The sequence below is a fragment of the Protopterus annectens genome, chromosome 17.part0, assembly GCF_019279795.1.
Source record: "Protopterus annectens isolate FY-2018-M chromosome 17.part0, PAN1.0, whole genome shotgun sequence".
NCBI classification, from domain to species: domain Eukaryota; kingdom Metazoa; phylum Chordata; order Ceratodontiformes; family Protopteridae; genus Protopterus; species Protopterus annectens.
The window spans coordinates 704,354,274-704,370,299 of record NC_056751.1 but is presented as its reverse complement, the minus strand read 5'-3'; positions in this window follow the sequence as shown (position 1 = coordinate 704,370,299).

Sequence of the window (16,026 nt, the reverse complement as noted above, 5' to 3'; positions counted from 1 at the left end):
GTGGAAAATGCATAAATATAGTTGCAAATATAGAAAACTTCTGGGAGAACCTCATGTTGATCAGGAATGAATGCAGGAATGCCTGAGGAGAGGCAAATTCAAACCAAGAGATGAAAGGTTATTATTGGCAGTCCAAGATAGTAGGCTGTGTACACGTTGGTTTACAAAGTCCATTGAATATATGGAAGAAACAGACAAATGTAGGTTTTGTAAAACAGAATTGGAAACAGTTGCACACCTCATTGCTGGTTGCGACATACTAATGGCAGAAGGACTGTATACTGAAAGGCATATTAATGTGGCAAGACCGTTGCACCGGGGGTTGTGCAAACATTATGGTATTGAAGTGGCTGGAAAACACTGGAAACATGAGTCATAAACATAATTGAAAATGAAGAAGTCTACATCATATGGGATCATCCATTACCAACAGTTCAAAAGATAGATGCTAGAAAACCAGGTATAGTGGTCCAAGAAAAGAAGACAAAAGTAGCATTGATCACTGAAATTGCCATACTCAGTGACTATAGTGTTTTGTGTACAGAGAGACACAAAGTCATAAAATATAAAATATTAGGATCTGCAGGCAGAAATGAGAGCAATGTGGAAGAAAGATACCCAGACAGTTTCAATAGTAGTAGGAGTATCGGGTCTTATAAAAAAGAATCTACAATTGTATTTAGACATGTTACCAATCCATGTAACTCCATATGAATTGCAGAAAGAGTCATTACTGGGCACATTCCATGTGCTGTGTTGAGCACTTTTGGCTGATATCAAAGATTGAAGCAATACTAATCTCATGAACTTTAACTGCACTTTGACTTAGGAATGGGGTCCATTTCCGTCATGGTATTAGAAACCCAAAAGACTTGGAGAAATTAAAAAAGCGAAAATCCTACTATGGTGGTCTTTTGAATAAAGTTTAGGGGATGGCCCCACTGTTGTAGAAGGAAGTAGCAGTCCACAAAAAACTGCAAAAACTGATAGCCCAAAGAAGAGCCATAAAGACGATAAAGTGGACTATTGAGGATAAGAAAGAAATTATGTGCTGTTACTATTATGCAAAAAGTCCAGAATTTCCATGCACAAGATATACAAAATGATTAAGAGAGAAGTTAGAGGAAAGACAAATACTTCCGCAAGAAGTACTGACAGAGACTTCAAATAAAAATTTGTATTCATTAATACATCAGATTTGTGAAAAACAGTATATAGATCAAAAAACCTTGATCTGCTTGGAAAAAGAAGCATCTGAGGAAGTGTGAAAATATAAACAACAAAACCAAGAGATATTTGAAAAGTATAAAAAAGAAATATGGAGATGGGAAAGAAAGAGATTTCATATGGTGCAATGTTTATGCAAAGGAGAAAGCCAAATTAATCAATGTAAAGAAGGCAGCCCCAAAGATATTTGAAGATAAATACAGACAAAGGCATCCAGATATGGAAAATTTCACAATAAAAAATAATATCACAAAGATGGAACGTAGAAAAAAAGATTAGTAAAGTAGAAGTTAAAAAATAGAAGTTGAAGTTATGGAGTGCCTGCGAAGTGAAGGATTTGGTGGAGAAGGCTTAACACAGGATATATCACAAAATACCAAAAGTAGGGAGAAACAGGAAGATCAGGAAATATCTGCAGAAGAAATATGGACATGGGAAAGAAAAAGAGATTTAATATGGTGTAATATTTATGCAGAGGAGAAAGCAAAACTAACCAATACAAAAAGAGCAGCACTAGAGATATTTGAAGAGAAATACGGGCAAAAGAATCCAGACATGGAAAACTTTACAATACAAAAAATAAGAAGACAAAGAGGAAAAGTAGAAAAGGAAATTAGTAATGGAGAAGTTAAAGAAATAGAAACTGAGGTTATGGAGTACCAGCAAAGTGAAGGATTCAGTGTAGAAATTCTAATTCAGAAAGCACCACAACAGGATAGAGCGATGGACATCCAAATTAAGGGGAAACCAGTGGAACAGGAAGCAATTAGGCACCATATGAAGATAATTTGGAGCCTTCCACATGAAACCAGTATAAACGTTCACTTGAAGCTAGACAGCAAGGGAAGGAACAGGAAACTGGAAACTGATGCAGTCAATATTGAGGATTGATAGGCCAGTGAGTTCCCATATGACAGAGCAACGGATGACACAGGATAAAATTGAAGAGAATGTGCCACAGGAAGATGTTATAGAACCTTCTACAGAATGCCCACAGGAGATGGAAAACAAGGGATGTGCCCTCAATTTGGAAGAAAATGAGTTAGGAGAACAGTTGCTTGATTTAATAGACATAGACAGATATATCAAGATCAATGAAAGAAATAGACTGCAGAAGGTTAATCAAACATAAAAAGTCAGGAGTCTGATAAAACAAATGAACACAGTAATTAAGGCTGTTTATAGAGATCTATGCAATATAACAGAAGTAAACAGGATATATTAGGGTCCAGCTAAATTACCCACCAGGTTTGTGGCGTATGCCTGTAATCCTAGCATCCTGGGAGGCAGAGGTTGTTGGATCGAATTAAACTCTGCATGAGAGACCACACTTCCTGGAAAAGGGGAAAGGAAGTAACTCCCAAGGAATAACTGATAAAGTTCTACCACAAGAACACAGGGTAGTGAGGGAAAGGAAGGGGAGAAATCGAATACCATCATGGAAATATAGAATAGAGAAAACTATAAAGTAATTAAGACAAGAAGTGTCATTATTAGAAGTCTATAGAAGAGGGACTAGATCAACAAACATACTAAAAAAGATAGATGTGATAAAAGTAATGTGCAGTATTAGAACAGACCAGGATCTATCATGCACTATCGCAAATAACAAACTAAAAACTTCAGCACAGGAGGAAGGGGAAGAATCTAAGTATGGCATGGATTGACTACAAAAAAGCATTTGATAGTATCCCACATTCATGGATAAGAGAGTGCTTAAAAATGTATAAGATACACCCTACACTGATCGACTACATTACAGTGACCGTAAAACAAAGGCAGACTACTTTGCAATTAAGCCATGGTAAAGGACAAATTATTGTCCCAGGGATAAAAATTCAAAGTGGAATATTCTAGTTTGACTCTGTCACCATTGTTATTTTGTCTTGACATTAACCCATTAAGCTGTTTACTTAACAGCTTAGGCCATGGCAACAATTTGGCTCCTAGAAAACAACAAAGTTTAAAGACTTCTCATCTTTTCTTTGTCCATGATTTAAAACTTATAGTTCATCAGATGAGGAAATGAAAGCACAACTGCAGGTTGTTAAAACTTTGATAGCAGAAAGTCATTTGGTCTTGACAAATGTGCAAAAGCAACCTTTAAAGCAGGAAAACTGCAGCACCATGAAAACATCACTTTGGGACAAGAATGTGATATAAAAGAACTTAAGCAAAAGGGAGTGTATAAATATTTGGGAAGTGACGAAGGATCAACAATAAAACATGAATAAATGCAAATAAAACTTAGAAAGGAATACTTTAGAAGACTTAAATTAATCCTGAAAACAGCAATGAGATCTAGGAATAAAAGCCAAGGTATAAACCCATTTGCTCTTCCTGTCCTGACTTACAGTTTTGGAATGGTTGACTGACCCCAAAACGTGTTGGACAGATTAGACAGGAAAACAAGAAGGATGCTTCACACTCACCAAATGATTTATGAAAATCATTGCATACCAAGATTATATATTCCCATTCCTAAGGAGGTATGGGCCTCCTTGAAATCGATTACATGTATAGATCTGCAATCATGGGACTCCACACATAACTGCTGACCTCACAAGACCCAAATGTAGTGAAAGTTTTGAAACATGAGTAGAATAAATCTAAGATGACTTCCCTGCTTTAATCTAGCAGATGTATATCAGTGTCAGGCAGGAATGGAAATCGAACCAGAAGTAGACAAAAATCAGGCAGCAACTGAATGTGCCCAAAAAAAAAAGAAAGAATATAAGGTGAAGGACGATGAAAAGGCAAGATATGTAGAAAATGTATATAGTTGCAAGTATAGAAAACTTCTGGAAGAGACTCATGTTGATCAGGAACGAATGCAGGAAAAGTTGAGAGATGAATTCAAACCAAGAGATGAAAGGTTAATATTGGCAGCCCAAGAAAGTGGGCTACGTACACGCAGGTTTACAAAGTCCAGTGAACATGTGGAAGAAACAGACAAATGTAGGTTTTGTAAAACCGAACTGGAAACAGTCACACACCTTGTTGCTGGTTGTGATATACTAATGGCAGAAGGACTGTATACTGGAAGGCATAATAATGTGGCAAGACTGTGGCATTGGGGATTGTGCAAACATTATGGTAGTGAAGTGGCTGAAAAACACTGGAAATATGATCCACAAAGCATAATAAAAAATGATGAAATTTATATCACATGGGATCACCCATTACCAACAGTTCAAAAGATAGATGCTAGAAAACCACATATAGTGGTCCATGAAAAGCAAACAAAAGTAGCATTGATTATTGAAATCACCACACCCAGTCACTACAGTGTGCTGTGTACAGAGAGACATAATGTCATAAAATATCAGGATCTGCAGGCAGAAACGAGAGCAATGTGGAAGAAAGATACCCAGACAGTTCCAATAGTAGTAGGAGCAACGGGTTTTATAAAAAAGAATCTACAATCGTATTTAGAAATGTTACCAATCCATGTAACTCCGTATGAATTGCAGAAGGAGTCATTACTGGGCACATTGCTGGTGCTGCTAAGAGCACTTTTGGCTGACAAAGATTGAAACAATACTAATTTCATGAACATTAATCGTACTTTGACTTAGGAATGGGGTCCATTCCCATCATGGTACTAGAAACCCAAAAGATTTGGAGAAATTAAAAAGCGTAAAACCTACCAAGTTTTCAATTATCATTCTCTACATTTAGTCATACAATGGACCTGGTTACTGTTCACGTTATCAGAACTTCTTTCTAACAGATTTTTAATATTCGAGCCCCCACTATGAACAGCCAGAGGCTGTCTGCCCATTATATCCACCTTATCTCTTAGAAATACTTAATTTCAAAGCTGTCTAAACACACATGCGTATTATAACAAACGGTAGTGTCTTGCCATTTTTTTGTACAGCTCCACTTTTAATAAATACATTATCAAATATAAAATCAGAACCAGGGTCACGCAATAACGGGGCAAACCTTCTTCCTTTACAGTGGTTAGTAAAGTGACCAGACAGCGTCTCTCAACATATTATGTAAGTGTTCCGCTTCTCTCTCTTAAAACTCTCATCATCATTTCTTAGCCTAGACCACACTTTGTTTGTTTGTGTCTTTCGGCTTTTCCTGGTTAGGGGTCACCACAGCGCAACTCCGGTCCGCTGATGTTAGCCTAGACAACAGTACTATTTGCTTTTGACAATTGCCTTCTTTTGATGGAAGGAATGGCAACTGTCAAAGTGTAGATAGGAGTTTGAAAAAAGTATTTTTTCTATAAATATTGAATGTGAATCTATTGAAACTTCTGTCTTTTGCCAGAATCATATCCGAATAATTAATTTGATCATAATCATAAAATGTAAATCGTAAAAAGTACTGGCCTTCTTTAAATACTCAACAAATAATTTTAATTCCTTGACCGTGCCTTTCCAAAGAATTAAAATGGCATCCAGGAATCTAAATTATGTGTGTATCACAGAACAAATTCAGAATTAAAAACATAATATTTTTCCCATTCTGCCAGAACTCCATTGGCATAAATGGGGGCACAAGCCCCCCCATCGCCACACCTGACATTTGATGGAAATACTCTCTCTCAAAATATAAATAATTGTTAGTAAGGACAATTTCAAGCAAAGTTTCTATAACAAAAATCATATTGCTTGATAAACTCTTTTCCTGAGTCAAAAAGTCTGTAAACAAACACTGTCCTTCAGAATGAGGGATTATAGTAAATAAACTACATAAATGTTAAGAAATAGTGGGGACTCCAAATACTCACCTACCCTCATATTTTCTAAAAGGTGCCAAGAATCTCTTAAAATATAACAATGGTATTTAAAACAATTCTTACACAAGTTGTCTATATATTTCCCTAAAGACTCAGTCTTCAATCACTTCCTGTCGACTATAGGACTATACGGGGGATCAAGTTGATTCTTGTGTATTTTGGGTATCCAGAACAAGGCATGAACCAAGGGTCTGGATACCATTAAATAATCAAATCTGTCACAATCAATGGCCTCTTGAAGAATTAAGTCACTTAATATCATATCTATCTTATTGTAAGCAATATTGATCTTGTTCCTGGACACCCTCCTGTAAGTAGATTATTCCAAAAACAAATCAAACATCTTTAGGGAATAATCAGAACTATTCATGACAACGACTCCACCACTCTTGTCTGGCTTTATTATTCTTAGACTTTTATCTCCTTTAAAAAAGTCCAAGAATTGTCTTTCTTCCTTAGACAAATTATCAATAAACTTCCCCCTGACTTTAATCAAATGCCTGTATTTGTTTTCACATGTTCTTTCAAAAACCGAGACAAGGGGGTTTGCAGGGGGTAAAAATGTACTTTTCCTTTTCACTCTAACACTTTGAGTGATAGTCACCGCATTAGAAAAAAATAACCTTAAATTTAACTGTCTAGTATATAGTTTTAATTGAATTAAAATGTTTACTATTAATTGAATTAAAATGTTTACTATGTCCACTCTAAAATTAGGAATGAATTGAAAACCTCTTTTAAGAATAGTGATAGCACCATCAGTTAAGGTATGGTCAGACACACTGAATATTTTAAAATCGTTGTTCACCAAGTTGCTAAACCGACTACCTAAATGGTGGACAATAGAACTGATAGAGTACTATGAACAACTTCTATAATCTTCTCCCCTTCCCTCAGCCACATGAGTGATGATTGGGGGTGTAGTCCTTTCTGAAACTCAAGGACAACCCCCACCCCCTTCCTGGCAATCCTGTCCAATCTTTTCAGTTGCGGTTCTTCTTAAAAAAACATCATCCCAAGGATAACTCTCAGCTTGACTATGGTTAAGTTTCTCTAGACTGTCCAACATATTAACTTCATTGCCCCTATCGGGCATATTGTTAGACCAGGAGGGTTTAGGGTAGGCTTTATTGTTTTCATAGTCACACTTCTCCCTATATAAGCTTTTGCACTTCAGTTCTTTAGCCTTTTTAATCAAATTGCCCACATTAGGAAATATACAATTGCATTCAGCTTTAACAGTATTAAAAGCAAGTTCAGAACAAATCATATTATTAAGTACTTGAAGTTCTACGTTTAACACGTTCATTTTCCTTTCACTGACTTTCACCAGAAGTTAAATACATTTTAACTCGGTAGCACCGAACGATTGTAGTAACTCATTATGTAAAGTAGAAATTTCTGTTAAACCAACAGGAATTTCCAGAATTTAAGACCTTTAGTAACTCTCTTTATATGTAAACATTCCATAAAATAAGAATTATCTCACAGGAGGTTCCTCAATTTGTTTAATTTATGTTCAAAGTCTGTAAGCTGTGTTTTTAAGTTTTTATTTGTAACATTAGGAGCCAAATAAAATGAGAAATGCAGAGCCAAAAGCCAACTATCAAGGTTAAAATTATTATCTCCAGATATCTAGGTACTTACACTTGGAAAACCATTGTCCACATCAGGATATAAAGAAATATCAGCAAGGTTTGATGGAAATCCTGGTAAGCCTGTCTGTTCATAATTTCTTTGAGAAGTAGTATACATTTCTCCTTGGGTTGCTGGTACAAACTTCATTATTTGCTGTTGAAGTATTGTAAGATCACCAGGTAAATTATAGTCTTGCGAAATGCTGGTGGATCCATTAAAAGGAGCCATGTTGTGGGAAAACTGCCACACATCAAACCACAACAACACAAACAGTTGTAAACCAGAAGCCAACTCAGAAACCCCACCTAGGACATTAAGAACAAGAACCACTCTGTGGATGTCAAATTAACCAAACAGCTCCTCTGTGAAATGCAAACTTTATTAAAAAAAGACAGCAAAATAACAACTTAAAACTGAGCGATTTTGTCCATTACAAATGGGACTTCATCAGAGTTTGAAACAATGAAACTCCAAGTTCCTTTTAAAAACTCATTAAACAATCAGATTTAATCTAATGGAAAATACCACCCTCAATTGGATAAAGAATCATTTTACCATCAAGGTAAATTAAAGTAACAATTTATAAAACAAAACCATAGTAAATACATTAGTAAAAACTTAGAAGTTCTTAGTTAAAACAAGCCTGTTGCCATCATAAAAAGTATAAAACAGAGGTTTGTAAAAATCTATACTAATAAAACTGGCCACTGTTTGGTATGAATCATCTTAACACATTCACCCTGTCCATTAAAATACTAACAATAGATACCAAATCATAAAGCCCAGGGGGGTGACATGTATTGAATTGCAGTTGCCAAATCAGTTCCTTCATTTCTATCCTGTTGTCATCATCATCACCCCCTCTTACAGATCTGAAAACATGATCTATAACAAAAAATCGAATTTTTATAAAATTCAGACACTTGATACAGTTTAAACAAGATATTTCTAGGATTATGTTTTTTAATATCATAGAGGTGCTCCCACATACAATCCTTTAATTTATGATTTGTCTTTCCTACATAAAATGCCAAGCAGTTATCACAGGTGGCTACATAAACCACCTGGGTAGAATTACAGTCACATTTGCTGGACGAGGTAAAGTACAAGGATAGCTTACTACTACCATATATATGGGCCATCATATGCAAACCTACAAAATTTAAATCTTCCATATTTTGCCATATGATGGACCTCGTTAATGTTCACTTTATCAGAACTTCTTTCTAATAGAGTTTTAATATTGGGGCCCCTGCTATAAACAACCATAGGCTATCCACCCACTGTGTCCGCCATATCGCTTGGAAATGCTTCATTCCAAAGCTGTCTAAACAGAGATACACATTTTGCTATTTCCAGGCTACAAGGTATACCAAATGGTAGCATCTTGCCAGTTTTTGTACAGATCCACTTTTAATAACTATGTTATCAACTATAAAATCAGAACCTGGGTCACACAATAAGGGGGCAAACCTAGTTGCCCTATCCTTAACCACTTCTTCCTTTACAGTGGTTAGTAAATTGATCAGATTGCCTCTGTCTCTCAAAATATTACATACATGTTAACTCTCTCTTTTAACATTCTCATAATCGCTTATTAACCTAGACAAGCATGACATTTGTTCTTTGACAATTCCCTTCTTGTGATGGAAGGGATGCCAACTGTTGAAGTGTAAATAGGAGTTGGAAAAAGTCTTTTTTCTATAAATATTGGATGTGAATTTATTAAAACTTCTGTCTTTTGTCAGAATCACTTCCAAATAATTTATTTTATTATAATCATAATGAAACGTAACTCTTAAAAAAAAAATAGTGGTTTTCTCCAATAATTCAACAAATATTTTTTTATTATTCAACAGTGCCTTTCCAAAGAATTAAAACATCACCCATGAATCTAAAGTATGTGTGTATCAAAGGACAGAACTCAGAATTAAAAACATAACAGTTTTCCCATTCTGCCAGCACTTCATTGGCAAAAATGGGGTACAAATCGCCTCCATCGCAACACCTGATTCTTGATGGAAATACTCTCCCTCAAAATATAAATAATTGTTAGTAAGGACAATTTCAAGCAAAGTTTCTATAACAAAAATCACACTGCTTGATAAACTCTTTTGCTGAGTCAAAAAGTCTATAAACAAACACTGTCCTTAGAATGAGGGATTACAGTAAATAAATTAACTGCATTAATGTTACAAATAGCAGGGACTCCAAATACTCAATTATCCTCATATTTTCTAAAAGGTGCCAAAAATCTCTTAAAATATAACAATGGTTTTCAAAACATTTCTTACACAAGCTGACTATATATTTCCGTAAAGGTTCAGTCTTCAATAATTTCCCGTCTACTATATTATCTCTAAATATCTGGACGCTTACACTTGGAAAACAATTGCATGCATCAGGGCATAAAAACATCTCAGCAAGGCTTGATGGAAATCTTGGTGAGCCTGCCTGTTCATAATTTATTTGAGAAGTATACATTGCTCCTTGGGTGGCTGGTACAAACTTCAGTATTTGCTGTAGAAGTATTGTAAGATCACCAGGTAAATTATAGTAGTGCAAACTACTGGCAGATCCATTAAAAGCAGCCATATTGTAGGAAAATTGCCACACAGCATACCATGACAACACAAAGAGCTGTAAACCTGTAACCAACTCAGAAACTCCACTAGGATGTTAAGAACAACAACCACTCTACGAATGTAAAATTAGAGAATTTGAGGGCAGCTGAGTATTTGGAGTCCCTGCTATTTGTAACATTGATGTAGTTAATGCATTTACTGTAATCCATCATTCTGAAGGACAGTGTTTGTTTATAGACTTTTTGACTCAGCAAAAGAGTTTATCAAGCAATATGATTTTTGTTATAGAAACTTTGCTGTGGTGCTGCTCGACAGGGGCATAGGAAAATAATTTTCTTGGGTGGCGAAAGCCAGAGAACCTCATTTGGCTAGGCTTATATAGGCCCTAGGGCCAATAGCCTAGTACATACCTATGAAACTAAGAACCTATATCTCTATGCTTGAAATTGTCCTTACTAGCAATTATTTATATTTTGAGGGAGAGTATTTCCATCAAATGTCAGGTGTGGTGATGGGGGCGGTTTGTGCCCCATTTATGCCAATGTATTTCTGGCAGAGTGGGAAAAATGTTATGTGTTTAATACTGAGTTTGTTCCCTGATACATACTTCAGATTCCTGCATGACATTTTAATCCTTTGGAAAGGCACTGTCAAAGAATTAAAGTTATTGGTTGACTCTTTAAAGAAGAACACTAGTTCTCTAAGATTTACGTTTTATTATGATTATGATGAAATTAATTATTTGGATGTGATTCTTGCAAAAGACAGAATATTTAATAAATTAGCACTCAATATTTATAGAAAAAATACTTTTTAATACTCTTATTTACACCGACAGTTTCTATCCCTTCCATCAAAATAAGGGAATTGTCAAAGAACAAATGGCATGCTTGTCTAGGTTAATAAGCAATGATGAGAATTTTAAGAGAGACATTCAACACGTATGTAATATGTTGAGAGACAGAGGCTATCCGAACAATTTACTAACCACTGTAAAAGAGAAAGTGGTTAAGAGTAGGGAACTAGGTTTGCTCCCTTATTGTGTGACCCTGGTTCTGATTTTATAGGTGATAACATAACTATTACAAGTGGAGCTGTACAAAAAACTGGCCAAGCTATGGTGGATGTAATGGGCGAACAACCTATGGTTGTTTATAGCAGGGGCTGTAATATTAATAATCTATCAGAAAGAAGTTCTGATAAAGTGAACATTAACTCGGTACATCATATGGCTAAATGTGGAAGATGTAAATTGTATAGGTTTGTATACGAGGGCCCATATATGGTACTAGAGAACTATCCATGCAGTCTACCTTGTCCAGGCAAAGTGACTGTAATTCTGCCCAGGTGGTTTATGTGGCCACCTGTCATAATTTTTGGCATTTTATGTAGGAAATATGAATTGAAAATTAAAGGATCATATGAGGGGGATATTAAAAAACATAATCCTGTGTATGCCTTTTATAAACATTCTATTGAGTGTTTGAATGTTTAAAAAAATTCCATTTTTTTTACAGATTGTGTTTTCAGATATGTAAGAGGGGGTGATGATCACAATAAGTTAGAAATGAAGGAATTGATTTTGTGTGATGATCACAATAAGTTAGAAATGAAGGAATTGATTTTGTGTGATGATCACAATAAGTTAGAAATGAAGGACTTGATTTTGAGTAATGATCACAATAAGTTAGAAATGAAGGAATTGATTTTGCAATTGCAATTAAATGCATGTCACCCCCTGGGCTTAATGATTCATTATCAGTTGTTGGTAATTTAAAGGACAGGGAGAATGTGTTAAGCTGATTCATTCCAAATAGTGGCTAGTTTTATTAGCATAGGCATGATTTGTATTATAAATTGTTAAATTGTAACTTTTATTTGCCTTGATGGTAAAATGATTCTAGACAAGTATGAACTGTTTTACAGTTGATTCTATTACTGTGACTTTAAGGTTTTACATTTTACTATGCATTAGTTCCTTGTTTGGTCTTTATCCTATAGGTGGTGTTATTTTCCAGTAGATTAAATCTGATTGGTTAATGAGTTTTTAAAAGAACTTGGAGCTTCATTGTTTCAAACTCTGATTAAGTCCTGTTTGCAATGAATACAAGTGCTCAGTATTACTTTGTTATTTTGTAGTGTTTTTGAATAAAGTTTGCATTTTAATAGATGATCCATTTGGTTAACTTCATAACTGCTGAATTGTATGCTTCCTTCATTTCTTTTATATTAATGTGAAGCTATTTGTCTTGTTGATGCTACCTGTCTTGGATCAACAAATTACTGAAATGGACAACCAAAGCATAACCTGATCTGCTGCCAATTGCCCACATCTCCAACCCCTGTCCTCTGGCAATCTAATTGCCTCAGACTTATGGGGTTTTAAACCATATCTGCGGTCAGAGTTTGAACTTTGGACGGTAGAATAGCATCATTCTTAAGCCAGTTGTTATATCCAGTGGTTATGTGGAAGGGTTCAAAATGTTTCTGAGATGCCATAATTTTTCCACACATGTAGTTCTACTTGATGAACCTTGAGAATGCAAGCAGACATGTATCTCAGCTCTCTTACAAACTGTCTTGCTGCAAAGATGTTTTGCTGAGAGAAAAATAACAAGATTTATTGGATGGCCAGTCTCTTGTTGGAAAGACTTGCATTGAAAGTGAATCTATGGCTGAACCTTTTAAAGGTGCTCATTTGACAAAGTCAGAAGATTTTTTGTAGTTTATTATTATGTTTAGAGACTGAAAATAATATCATGGTTTGGCTTATGGGCTGTGAGTAGTACTTGTGGTTCTGATGCTCTCAAAATTTCATCTAGATATGTGAGAATTTAACATATTTTATTCTGGGATGTTCAAACACTGAGACTGACCATTTGGTAAATATCCTGGAGGCAGTGGACAGTTCAAATGGTAAATCTGAGAACTGCAACTAACAAGAAGCTATTCAGAATCTGAGGTGTTTTGTGAGAATGTCTCAGCAGAATGTGAAAATATGCATCTTCAATGTCTAGTACAAAATGATAAGACTCCTGATCAATGAAAAGGAACACAATCTTTACAGACAGCATCTTGAGTGTTTCTGTTTTTATAAACCTTTTCAGAGCTAATAAGTGTAAGGTGGCCTTGAGATGCTATCCTTTTTTATTGCATTCATATATATAGATATAGCTATAGATATACATATAGACAGATACAGATATATACATGATTGCATTATGTATCGTCGAATTTAATGTCGAACACAAAGCAGTAACATAAATAAGGTCAAATATACATAACACTGAAAATCTTAAACACACAATTATTTTTTCCGATCTTTACACTAACCCCCCCCCCCCCATAATGCTAGCCTCTAATTTGTCTAAACAGCGGTAGTGTTACCAGAAGGTTTTTTAAAGGTAAGGTGAGGTTTGGGGGAGCAGGGCAAGGTTAGGTTTAGCATGCATTACTGAGGTAGGAAGGGCAATCACCACAATGCACCACCGAAGTAATGCATGGTAACCCTAATCCTGCCCCAAAAATAACCCTACACCTTACTTTATAAAACCGTTCTAATAACACTACCAGTACACAAGAGAAACTCAGAAACACAAACATGCACCATCACAAACTACCAACATTGCATATATCCCATTACCTAACCCTAACCCACACAAACTCATGCACATGTACACACACACACACACACACACACACACACACACACACACACACACACACACACACACACACATGCACGTGCACACATACTAAAGTTATACCCTTACCTAACCTTTACCCTTAACCTAAACCCCAAGTACACACGCAAATGCTTCCACTCCTTCCCAAAGCCCACTAATCTGTATAATCAAAACATACCTTGCAGATTTCAAATGTTCAGCAATGTAAAGAGTCAACAATCTCTACCACCCCTTGCATTTTTGAACACACATACATTTCATGAAAAGCAGTGGGATTCTTTCTCTCTCTCTCTCTCTATATATATATATATGTGTGTGTGTGTGTGTGTGTGTGTGTGTGTGTGTGTGTGTGTGTGTGTGTGTGTGTGTGTGTTTATATATCAAAATATGGCCAGAATAACAGCAACCAGTAGTTTATTTCACATAAAACAGGTAAGCGCTTTTACGAGTAACCGACTCGCTTTGAGAGACCTTATACAAAAGCTAAAACATACTGCCTGATTTAAAATCACTTAACTGCCAGTACACTGTGCTAGAACAATCATATGACCTGAGCTGATACAAATTAGCTAACTTAAAGAAACATATTACTAAATAACACTGTTACAATGTCCAGAAGCACTCAGCTGTTTGTTTGTCTTTTCCCAGTTAGGGGTCGCCACAGCAGAACTCTGGTCCGCTAATGATTAGCAGTAGATTTTTATGGTGCTCAGTTGCCAGCCTGACACCCAACCAGCAAAGGCATGCCCATTCATGCATGTCTTTTGGAGGCTACTTGACAGCAGGGAGGACCATGCAGACTCCACACAGAAGGCACTCCAGACAAGAATCGAACAGGAAAACTTCTTGCTGTCAGGCAACAACGCTACCGCTGTACCACCACTGCTTAAGCACTCAGCTGTCTGTACAAACTGCAAAACATGCTCTGAATTGCTACGTATTAAATGCAAAAGTTTCAAAACTAACACAAGTTATTTCTTAGGAAAACATATTAAATATTCAAGCTTGCTCAACTACTTATCCAAACTACAAAGCATGATCTAATCTGCTGTACATTAGATAAAAAATTCCTGCACTAATACAAATGATTAAATCACGCTGTTTCCATGTTCAAAAATCACCCAGTTACCTATGCAAACTTCAGAATAAACAAAATCTACACAACGGATGAGTAAAAGGGGGGGGGTGGTTCCTGCAAGCAAATGCAAGTAAAACTGTAGCATCGTTCACTTCTGAAACAGCTGAAACAATATATGTTCACAAAACATCATACTTATAAACAAATGTATTAAAATTCAACTTACATGTCTCAATATGCAGTCATGTAAAATAAGTGGGTAAAAGGCATATATCCAGGAGCATTCTAATATAGAATATACATACTCTACTACTCTGCCATTCATTCATACAATGGCCTTGCTTTCAGTATTGGTCTCAATGGAATTACTCCAGTCAGACCTGGTCATACATCAACTCGAGGCCTGATGATCCATTTTGCTTCTGTAACCTCTGTGTGATTTCTCAAATCACCCAAAAGCTGACCCTGTGTCCCCCTATCAATGCCCATGAACTTGCAGGTATGTTCATTACTAGTATTTACTATGTGTTTAGCTAGCGCATTATTAGTATTTTTGGTTCTAATGTTGTATAGGTGTTCTTGGATATGGTCCCTCAGGCATCTGTTAGTTTTGCCTATATAAAAACAGCTGCAAGATGTGCAATGGGCCAAATAAATCACATCTGTGCTATTGCAATCTGCATTAACATGAAATGTTTATCTGCTCCCATTATTGGGGTGGACAAAACAACCACTCAAATCTATATGTTCACAATAAATACATTTCCCACAAGGTAGAGTGTTTCCATGTCATCTACGCCTACCTCTTTGTATTCACATAGCATCCTTTTAACGGATTTCTTATTTTCGTACCTGAATGTGGGTTTCTCCTGTAGTATATGTCTAATCTTTTCATCCGTTTTTAATACATTCCATTTTGTGCAGATTATTTCCTTGATGTAGCGGACATCATTGGAATAACACAAACTGTATTTTTGCCTATCTAATGTGTTCATAGTTTCTCATTGGAAGGTCTGTTTGCTGAAGAATAACAGGGCTTGGCTGAATCTTTTC